Here is a 12,381-nt window from a genome sequence, read left to right as displayed (position 1 = left end):
GCATCCTTGATTCCAGAAGTTCAAAACACAGTCTTCATCTGTATTTGAACTCAAGATCCCTCAGTTTGGAAGCCAAGCATTTTACGACTCAGCACCCATGCTCCCAGGTATGTTTGTAACTAATTTTTATTACATGGTTCCCTGGTCATATGTTATGCACTTTGGGATCCCCACCACCCTTGAGGAGGTTTGGATTACTACATAAACTTCATTTTTCAAGGAACATAAAAAAAAACTTTAAAAGAAACACTTTTTTTGATAACTAAAATCAAATTTTTCAACTAATTAATTAATTAATTTATTGCTTTTATATAGTGCAACTTTCATGCATATAGCATGCTCAGAGCGCTTTGGCTCAATCTCATTTGTGGACCAGTAGGGGGTAGTTATCTGGGAGAAGGTTTTCCGAGCTGCCAATCTCAAGCGTACTTAGCCTCTAGATCCCACATCTAAAGGCAAAGATTAGTTTTAGATACTGATGAAAATAAATATTTATAATGTCAAATGGCCAAGTCAAATACATGCCCATGTGTACCTTTCTAGATTATTTGTGTATAGTTGTGTGTAGCGATCGGAGCTCATGACGACCTGCTTACTATTGTGAAAAAACGAAAGCTTAAAACCTTTGGCCACATTACAAGATCTACGGGGCTCGCAAAGACCTTTCTTCAGGGAACAGTTCCAGGGAAAAGAAGAAGAGGCAGACAGAAAAAGCGATGGGAGGACAACATTAAAGAATGGACAGGCCTGCCATTGAGAGAGGTTCTGAACAAGGCAAAAAAAAGGGAGGAATGGAGAAAGACGGTGGACAAATCTTGCCTGGTGCCCCAACGGTCCAACAGACTAAGGGATAGGTAAAGGTAAGGTAAAGAACAAGGTATAACTAAGAGACATTACAAAATATTATTAACTTAGCTTCATAATGAAATATGTATATGATTGATTAATAAGTTTATGAAATACATTAAGATTATTTATTTGATAATGCCCAACTATATAACATTACATTGAGACATGGTGGCTGAGTGGCTTCCGAACCAGGGGAAGTTCTGGGTTCAAATCCTGGTGAAGACTGGGATTTTTATTTTGGGATCATATGGCACTTATGATTCCATCCAGTTCTAATGGGTACCTGACATTAGTTGTGGAAAAGTAAAATCGGTAGGTCATTATGCTGGCCACATACCACCCTCATTAACTATGGGCTACAGAAACAGATGACATTTACATGATCTTCCCAATAGATCACAAGGTCTGAAAGGGGAACTATAAAATAACATAGCAAAATTATGAAATAACTGTAAAAATACTTAGCTAGATTATGAACTAATCCTAAAAATACTTAGACTAGATTATGAGACTTGAGTATGATTACCTGGCTAGGTATAAAAACAAATGCCAGGGAAATGGTTAGAATCATTAAGAGTCAGCCCAGCCAAATGTCAGAGGAAACATCTCCATAGCCAACAGTGGAGAACGTGACAACAGCAAAATTGAAAGACTCAAAAATGTTGAAGTTTGAGCTGCTGCTTCCTCTCTGAATGTGTTGAATAGTGCAGATACTTGAAGGAAGGAAATCAAAAAGAAAACTTAAGTTAACTCATGTAAATCTATGTATATTTATGTTTATTACTGACAAAAAAATAAGGCAAGCTATTAACTCAAGAAACTGGGTCAGAGAATACATGGTCACTTAATTATAACTAATTATTTATTCAATTTAACTCACACTCTGTCAAAAACTAACTCTACAACACAATTTCTAGAGGCTATATTTTAGATTCTGATAAAAAAAAATTTAGGCTATACTACATTTTACACAGCACTATATCTAGTCTAGGCTACATAGCACATAGACACACACAGATTTATTTATTATTGTTCTTTGGAATATACATATTATAATTAATAATTAATAGCTTTTATATAGCGCTACTTTCATGCTTATAGCATGCTCAGAGCGCTATGTTCCAATCTCATTTGTGGACCAGTGGAGGGGGGGTATCTGGGAGAAGGTTTTCCGTGATGCCTTTAGGTGCTTTGCTCAAGTTGGGTGTCGAACCTCGAGCCCACTTAATAGGTAGCCAACACAAACGTACTTAGCCTCTGGGCCATGCTTCCCAACATATGTCAAGATCTGTAAGTCTGTTAATAAGAGTAATACTATGTGTACAGAAACAATCAATCTTCTGATCAACACAAACTCGACAGACCCAGATTAGATATATTATTGATCTAAATCAGACAATATGAATAATAATAACAATTGCTAGAGTTCTTAATGTCAACATGAAAAAGCTAATGAAAACATTGCTGCTTATGTAATGTGTCTAGAAGAAAGTGGACTCTTCTAATAAAAATAGTCAAAAAAGTTTCTGATACTCGCTATAGCTCTGCATCAGCAATCGTACACAAAATAAAACTAAATGAATCTGAAAATTGACACAAAGAGATGCAGTGATAAATGAACAGCAACATCAACAAAATACAGATGACATCATATGTAGCATCCTCTTGAGTGATAGTTAAAAAAAAAAAAAGATTAGATTTTGCTGTGTTATTAGAGATCACATTAATGTGAGACACTTGAGACTTATTTAAAGAGATAGGCAACTCATTTATTAAATGTTTTTGAGTTCAATTATTGTGCTTTGGAATATGTGCTTTGTAGCCTAGATATAGTGCTGTGTAATATGTAATATTCTGTTCTACAGAATCTAAAATATAGCCTAAAAATAGTGCTATAGGGTTAGTTTTTGATATATTATATTGAATTGAATACTAGAAATACAGATGGATGCCTGCCTGTTCATATGGTAATCGATCAGGCTGACTGTGTATTTTACATGTTTCTGATATTCCTACAGATTTGAATTTTAAATGTATTTTATCCAAGCCTAAGGATTGCAGGAGATGATGACAGGCAGAGTTTGAACCCAGGACCATTAAGACCAGCAACCAGGCAACCATCCTGTCATCTAGATGTTGTTCCAAGTTTTAACCCAGCTCATCCACTGCCATCCAGCGAGAAGTTTGGGCTTGGTTGAAGAAATGGTTATTTCTGAAAGATGCGATAGGGTTAACTGTGTGTGATAACCTGACAAATGTGACCCAGGCCAGTAAAACAGTTCAGCATACTGTGTTGTGGTGTACAAGGGACAGTACTGGTATGAATGTTACACATAAATATGTCCCATGTGATTTTTGGGGACCAAACTGTCAGTCTACCGTGAAGTCGGTCTAGGGATAGTGAATCCTTGAGTGAAGCAGTCACAAGTCCAGAATGAGATAGAGAGATAGTTTGTTATTAAAGTACCACATTATTTTGGAACTCTTGTTGTCAAGTTCTTGAGTTAGATGTGTTCTGTTGAGCAGTGTTTACAGAAGGCCTGTTAGAGAGAATCAGAATTATTACAATATACAAAACCAAACAAATATATTTTTTTTCCAATTAATATCGAGAGAGGATTCTCCAGACAGAATAATTATTCTTTTGCCATTTCTTCACTAAACATTGTGTAGGTTGAAGCTATGTGTTCAAATTGATCCAAGTAATTTTCAAGAGTTTCCTCTTTGATGTTAAAGTTATGGAATTTGGAGATGTTTGTTGGGTCGATATATTAGGGTTTACTTTGGCTGCTTCTACTTTTGCTAGTTCTATCCATTCCTCACTTTCTTTTTGTTTGAGTTCTAAGTCTTTTAATTCTTTTTGACGAGCTTGTTGAGCTGCTCTTTCATCTCTTTCTCTTATTCCCCTATATCTGTTTCTAGTTTATCCCTCTCTTTCCTTTCAGCTTTTTCTAATTCTAATTCAATAAATTGTGAGAAATTAGTGGAGGGATCCAACAAAGGCTATGGCACCTTACCTGAAAATAAAGGCAGCTATCCAGAGAGCTGAAAGGGGCAGCCCTAACTACTTTGTCATATAAAAAACAAATACTGTTATGAAAGCTTCTACTCACAAGAAAACCTGGACAGATCTCAAAGGAAAACGGCCTTTATAGAGCAGGTGCGCTAGCCCAACTTACTGAAGTGTTAAAGAAATAAAGGATACCTCTTGAGGCCATACAGGAAACCAGGTGGAAAGACATTCTCAGAACTAAGGAGTATACTATATTTTATAGTGGTGGAAGCATTAACTTAGGTACAGGTTTTGCTGTAAAAAGAAAATGGCAGATAATGTCATTGGATTTATACCTGTAAGTAATAGAGGAAAATTCTTCAACATATTATTCATCAATGTCCATACCCCTACTGAAGATGCAGATGATAACACAAAAGAAGCCTTCTATGATGGACTGGAAAGAATTTATGATGAAGCACCAAAGCATGACATCAAAATAAATCCTAGGAGATTTTAATGCAAAAATTGGAAAAGAACCAGCATACAGACCAACAATTGGCAAAGAAAGCTTACAAGAATAGTCCAACAATAATGGCATAAGATAAGTGAATTTTGCATCAGGAAGAGGAATGTCTATCTGCAACACTAAATTTTAACATGAGAGTATTCACAAGGTAACCTGGATCTCACTCGATGGAACACCCAGAATCAAATAGATCATATACTCATAGATAAGAGACATGGATCGGATATACTAGATCAGAGGTGTGCAAATTACGGCCCACAGGCCACATGAAGCCCACCTAACTGTTTTATGCGACCCGCGCATATCTACAGAAATTAGGTGAGCTCATAGATTATACATATAAAGAATGCAAATATATAAAAAATAACTAATTTTAAATATCTATATAAATTATTGAAATTTCTGATTCTTATCAGTTATGATGAAGAGGTGAAAGAAATAGTCTCTACACATCATTCTAAAAACCCTAAACTAAACCTAGCGTAAATTCTTATTTGCAATATTTTAAAGATCCAGTTAAAGATTCAAACTCAGAGAAGTACTTGAAGATTTGGAAATAAAACATATTCCAATGTTCGGTACCACAGTAGTGTCCGCTGGCTTAGCATGGACAAGATATTGAGAAAAATATAGGATCTCAAGGAAGAAATTGTTATGTTCCTTGAAGGACATTGACTATGACTTTGCTACTAATATTTCTAATGAAGAGTGGAAGGCTCAAACTTTTTTTTCTTGGGAGGTAATGCACATGAAATAATTAGGACCACGAAGAATCACAAAGCACCAGGAGAGGACTAAATTACAGCAGAACTAATTAAATATGGAGGAAAAGACTTAAATTCCCAAATACACAGACTAATATCCAGAATTTGGGAAGAAGAAGTAATACCAACAGAATGGAAAATAGCTCTTATAATCCCAATACACAAAAAAGGATCCAAGCTAAAGTGCTGCAATTACAGAGGAATCTCTCTACTAAATGTGACTTATAAGATCCTGTCTAGGCTTATAACTAAGAGGCTTGGAAAATACTCAGAAGAAATCTTAGGTGACTACTAATCTGATTTCAGATCAGATAGATCCACAACTGATCACATCTTCACACTAAGATGTATACTAGAAAAATGCCTTGAATACAGCATACCTATCCACCAACTCTATTTAGATTATAAAATGGCCTATGACAGTATCAAATGGAAATATCTATATGACACTCTACAAAATTTTTGAATACCTAACAAACTGACAAGACTTATACATATGACTTTAAATAACTCAAAAAGTAAAGTCATGATAGAAGGAGAGCACTCACTGGAATTTAAAATTAAAAGAGGATTAAGACAAGGTGACTCACACTTACTTGCATGCTTTTCAATTTGACACTGGAGAGTTATAAGAAATAAACACATAAACTTGAGGGGAAATATTACTAACTTTTTAAATACTTCAGGAGAGAAAATATGGTTCCACAACCAACAGGGACGATATACAGCTAACCTCTACAAAACCTTGCTTATGCAGATGAATTGCCTTATTGGGTAAAGAAACCTCTGACATTACTAGTTTTTTCACACAACTAGAAGCATCTCGACCAGCAGGACTTGAGGTCAATGACAGTAAACCCAAGTACATCGCAATGACAAGAGACAATCAAAAAGATAGGACCATATATTAAAATCATAAATCACAAATTTGAAAATGTCAAAGCATTCAAATATCTAGGAAGTACAATTGATTTAAAAAATGACCTACTAAACAGAAATAAAGGAAAGAAAAGCAGGAGGCAACAGAGCATTTTATAGCACCCATCATTTACTTAAGAACAAAAAAATATGAAAAAATAAGAAAATAATATACAAAACCATAAGACCAGCTGCAGTGTATGCAAGTGAGACCTGAACACTGACAAAGACAACCGAAAATATACTAAATACTTGGGAACGAAAAATTCTTAGGAAAATCTATGGTGCTATACAAGATGAAACAGGGTGGAGGACATGTACTAACCATGAGGTATATCAATTGTATGAAGACCCACAGATAGTGACGGAGATAAAAGGCTAAGGAGAGATCTGAATGGAGGGATGTGTTGAACCCAGCTAAAGCCCTCCATGGGCTGTAGTGCCATTGGGATGGATGGATGGAAAGTGTTTCCTGCAAAATGACTAAAAAATAATGACAACATTAAAACAAAAAAAATATTTGCTCTATTCATATTTTACGATGTCTTAAAAATTTCTTTCAAAATAACTATTTTGTATTAAATAGGCTAAATAAGATCTAGATGTAGTGATAAATCTCATCATCTTGACATCATATGTGATAAATATACATGACTTGATCATCATATACATAAATCATACAGGAATGGACTGGATTTCTAGATGCTCTAAGATTCTACATCATGCAACAATACAGGATTACAGGCAGCACTTTGGCTTTCTTACTGTCACTAATACGTAGTCTAACTGTAATACTTGATCTAGATTCAGATCTAGACTCTAGTAGACTGTCACTTAGTTTACTCATAGTCATAGTCACCATATAGATCTAGATATCATAGTTTCGGTCAGACGTGAAGACCTCCCGCAGGAGGACGGTAGTGGGCATGGTTTGAACCCATGACCATCGATAAATTCAAACGACAGTCCAGTGCACAAACCGCACGACCAGGCAGCCATCCACAAATACTACATCTAGAGATATAAATATATATAGAGAGAGATAGATCTAGAAACTAGAATCTATATATACTAATAATGTAATATAGATCTAATATAATTATATAGAGAGTAGTTTATTTATTTACATGAATTTGGACACTAGCTGTTTTTGTGGTCATTAAATCTTTATTTTGATATTTAATATGAAACTAGCATGTCCATTTCCAATGATTCTGACCCAATTTCCTTCCATTTAGCTGTCTTTTTATGTAAGAAAAAAGAATTTCAAATGTCTACATCAGGTTTTTGTTTTTCCCTATGTTACCCGGAGGACTTTACCTCTTCCTAGGATTAAAAGAATATTTTTTTGGTTGGCTAAGTCTGGTCTATGCTAATGAGCCCGGCAATACTTATTCTGTTTTTTGGAGCTGTTTTATTTGATTCATAAGCCAAGTTGTTTGATTTTATACAACAAAAATAATAGGGTGTTTGAATTAAATTACGATTTTCTTTACCAAAATTTATTTCAGACAGCCAGTTTTGGACATCAATGTTAATGATCTTATATTATATTTGTTTGTTTGTTTTTTTTTCATAGAGAATAAATGGGCAAATGTTTGTAGTGAGCTTGATACATTGAATGTAGTTAAATGCCTAGATCTAGACCTACTAGATAGATTTATAGAGAGAGAATATAGAGGATTCAGCTATTTAGGCAAGAATGGCTATCCTAACCTGTACTATACTACAAAAGATCATCTGTATTAGAAATTTATTAAATTAATTTAATAAACAAAAAACAAAAATTTAGTTAATGTTAATATAGAATTAGAATCAGAGTTTATTGATGCCTAAATATAGAGACTGTCTGAAATAAATTAAATGGTCTCTGGAATAAAATAATGTGGGTCAAATTTGTCTGCATTAAATGAAAACACACGGCCTCTTTGCCCTTAAATATAATAACAAATATAGGTTAGGGGTACAAATATAAGTAGTCATCCTTATTCTCCTTAAACTTAAACTAAAGAAGATTTTGATACTTATTTCTTTTCTATGTCGAACCATTGTCAAATAATGCGCTGTCAAAGTCAAACTTTGAAATTTTGGCCTATTGGTGTCCAAATAGCATAAACTACTCTAGATCTAGTTTATAAAAGATCTATTATAATTTATTATTATTTATATAAAATATATTACTATAGATCTAGACAATCACAATAGTCATTATTATCATAATAATAATAATAATAATGAGATTCGCCAATGGGAAGAAAAAACACTCCACGGAAAATTTCCGGCTTCATTACATGGGGACAACATCGACAAGGCTGCTTCCTTAACATGGCTCAAAGCAGGTCATCTCTACCCTGAAACAGAAGGCTTTGTTACAGCAATACAGGACAGAGTAATCAGGACAAAAAATTACGAGAAGCATATCCTGAAACTCAATGTTGTCGACAAATGCCGAAAATGTGGAAATGTGGGCGAGTCGATTGAACACATTATGGCAGGATGTCCAGCCCTATCAGAATCAGCCTACCTAGGTCGCCATAACCAAGTTGCAAAGTTAATACACCAACACCTGGCTTTGACGTACAAACGATCGGTAAGGACACTCCCCCTTATTATAAATACTCTCCGCAAGAGGTTCTCGAGTCTACTGAAAATCTGATGTACTGGGATAGGCCTATTCTGACCGAAAAAACGGTAGATTTCAATCGCCCGGATCTGCTGTTCATCGATAAAAAAGAAAAAAACGCTACCATTATCGATATCGCTGTACCACTGTCTCATAATTTGAGAAAAACTGAGATAGAAAAACAAAGAAAATATGGGAACCTAGGCTTGGAGATTAAGCGTCTATGGAAATTGTCCAAAATAACAATATACCCCATTGTTATATCAACCGAGGGGATAATAACAACTGACCTCACAGACACCATCAGGGCCCTTAACATTCCTAGGAACATCTTCATTGCCTGTCAGAGGGCGGTACTGCTGCAGACCTGCCACATCACCAGAAAATTCCTCAGTGGAAACTGTTAAAGGGACTACGATGAATTTTGTTTCTCTTTAGCGAAACTCGACCCTGGCAGCGCCAGAGAATGACTACTCGTTCATTTCTAACATAATAATAATAATAATAATCTTTATTATCCATTTAAGGAAATTTGTCTTACAATTTGTGCATTACACCAAACAAAAAACATTATAACTATAAGAAACCAAAGTGCACATACACACCAGACTCACTCATAATTTACATGTGACAAAGTTTATACCAGATTGTTCTTATTTAATGATTTGATTGCCAGGGGAACAAAAGAGAGTTTGTGTCTGTTAGTCTTTGCTATCGGTGTCTTGTATCTCTTTTGTGATGGTAAAATCACAAAATCCTGACACAAAGGGTGATTCTTTATTTCGAGGATCTTTTATAGATGGCTTTTTTATAGATGTTTGTCTCAAACAACTGCCCAAATGGGGTTTGTTTTTTGCCAATGATTTTACCAGCAGCATTTAGGATTCTATAAAGTTTATTCCTATTTTTAATGCTCAGATTGCCATACCAGGCAGTGATATTGAAACTTAAAATATTGCAGATGTGAGCGTGATAAAACATAGCCAAGGCCTTTTCGCTAACATTAAACAAGGACACCTGACGCACCAGTAGTTATACTGGGTGATTTTAATAAATGCACCTTGAAGGGTGACCTACCCACCTTCTATCAACACATTTCATGTCAGACAAGAGAGAACAGAACTCTGGACTTATGTTATTGTAACATCAAAGGAGCATTCACATCTCGTGAAAAGCCACCACTAGGATCATCGGACCACAAAACAATACAACTGCTGCCTACTTACCTCTACAAAACTTAAAGAAGGAAAAATCATTCAAAAAAACGTACAAGAATGGACTCAAGACAATATTCTCAAACTACAGGGATGTCTAGACTGCACTGACTGGAATTTGTTTAGAGAGACCACTTCCAATCTGGAAGAATGGGTCGACGCAGTGACAAATTACATCAAATTCTGCGAAAACATGTGTGTCAGCACTAAGAGCATCAAGATATACCCCAACAATAAACCATGGGTCACTGCAAAAATAAAATGGGAAATAATAAAAAAGAAAAGAGCATTTATGAGTGGCGATGGACAGACTAGGAAAATTGCTCAACGAAATCTCAACGTCGTTCTTGAGGAAGGGAGGAGAAACTACCGCACCAAGCTGGAAGACTCAATTAATACAAGTGGCATGACAGGCGTGAGGCATCATGAACAAAATGGCAGGAGCACAAGTCAAAATTAAAAATAATCTTGCTACAAGAGACGAAAAAACATTGGCCAACGAGTTAAATGATTTCTATTGTCGCTTCGACACGAAAGATTTTAATTATCTAAGACTCAAAGCCCAACTATTTTGAATTATACTATGACTATCTCACACTATCTGTCTATACTATTAGTCTGAGTATAGTCACTATAGACTAGTCACTAGACTACTTAATTATAATACTAAAATAGTATGACCATCTCACACTATCTGAGTATCTGTCTATACTATTTGTCTGACTATACCATCACTATAGTCACTAGACTATACTTAATTAAAATACTACTATTTTATACTATATTTTTTCATACTAAATAAAATTATAATATAGTTAATGGACCTTATTCACTAATTGTAAACAAACAACATTTAGCCACGTGATTATCTATATCCTCTATTACTATACAAAGTATGCCATCCATAGTGGCTGTCACGTGATACATATTTTTTTATTGTTTTATCAATATTACAATATAATGCTGTGGCTAAATGTGTTTATTTACGATTGGTGAATGAGGTCCATTAATATTATTTATACTATATTTTTATATTATATATAGTACTTATAGAGTCTATACTTTATTAAATTATTATCTATATAGTATTAAATTATAGTTACACTACTAACTAGTTATAGATCTAGACAATGTAGTCATCTAGTCAGTAGATCTACTTATACACATTATAATAGTATTATACCATTTAGTCAGTTTAGTATAGATTTCTATAGATCTAGATCTAATCAATCTAATCTATCTCTAGAGATCTATAATCTATATATTATTATATTTTAGATCTAGTCTATATTAACCCTTTCACCACTAAACAGTTGTCAGAAACTATCTATCACCGAAGACAGGCTTAGAGAAGGGATATATAACTATAACTCTGATGTATCAGTTATTTTAAAAAATCAATTTTATGACCAATTTCACAGGAAAAAACTAATTAGATCTAATAAAACCTAACAAAAATGTCAAAAACATTCTTTTTAATTTTATAATAGAAAAAAATACAATAGACCTAGGGTTCACATTCAGCATCATTGAATCAATGAATGATATTATTATTAGATCTAATTATTATGATGATCATTCACTGATTATTTCATCATGTTTTAAGTCATAAATAGGCCTGCAGAGCTCGAAAACATTAAAATATCACGTCATATTTAGATCTAGATCTAGTTGCCTTCCAATCTCCCGTTTCACTTTCACTAGATCTAACATATTCAATACTGGATCTAGTATCTAATCTACTCATCTCTAAATTATAGTCTAAATCTAATCTCGCTGCCTAGCATCAATTTTTTTTATTCATTTTCACTACTAAAAAAAATCGTTCTGAACTCAAATTTGTCACGTCAAATGAGACAAATTCAACAAATTTATACAAATGGCTCTAGAAACTCTAGATTAGTCTAGATCTAGTCTAGACCCTGAGTAGACCTAGCCTAGTCCTCTAAGTCAATACTAAAGTTAAAGTAGTCGAGACCTATAAAACTAAAACAGTAAAACTTAGTAATTACTAATTAGTAAAACTCTAAAAAATTCAATTGAAATTCTAAATTAAGTAAATTACTTACCCCAATCATTATTTATGTCCATATAAACATTAATATTCCCATTAGAATCTTATTCTTTTAAAGCCTACACATAAGCCTAAATATGTTCCATTTTAAAGGCTAGCAAAAAAAAATAATTTTCAAAAAATCTTAAAACTCCATGCTGTAGAGATATAGATAAACATCTAAAAATAGCTTCACTATCGCTCTTCTAGGTCAGAGTTAGTAAAGGTATAAATTTTTATTTAAAAACTAGCAGTGCATGCGTAAACGAAACAACCCAAAATCGGCGACTTTAGTCGGCGCCTTCGACATTGAGGTCACGCTCTAGTTGTCCAGAAGGGCGTCGGCGCCGTAGGCGCCATTATCCCATTGGTGGTTAAAAAGGCTTTTTTCTAACTACCAGGCCTGGACGTGGGGCTCTTTACCTCTGTCCTGTCTGAG

General features: G+C 34.3%; 1 pseudogene; it reads right to left on the bottom strand.

Annotated features, from left to right (window-relative positions):
- LOC129927162 (peptidyl-glycine alpha-amidating monooxygenase B-like) overlaps positions 1-12,137 on the bottom strand; it is an 87,849-nt pseudogene extending 75,712 nt beyond the window's left edge.
- Between the last annotated feature and the right edge of the window lie 244 nt (positions 12,138-12,381).

This window comes from Biomphalaria glabrata, chromosome 7 (genome assembly GCF_947242115.1).
Source record: "Biomphalaria glabrata chromosome 7, xgBioGlab47.1, whole genome shotgun sequence".
NCBI classification, from domain to species: Eukaryota; Metazoa; Mollusca; class Gastropoda; family Planorbidae; genus Biomphalaria; species Biomphalaria glabrata.
The sequence above is the reverse complement of the archived record's forward strand: the minus strand, read 5'-3'. Positions and strand labels throughout refer to the sequence as shown.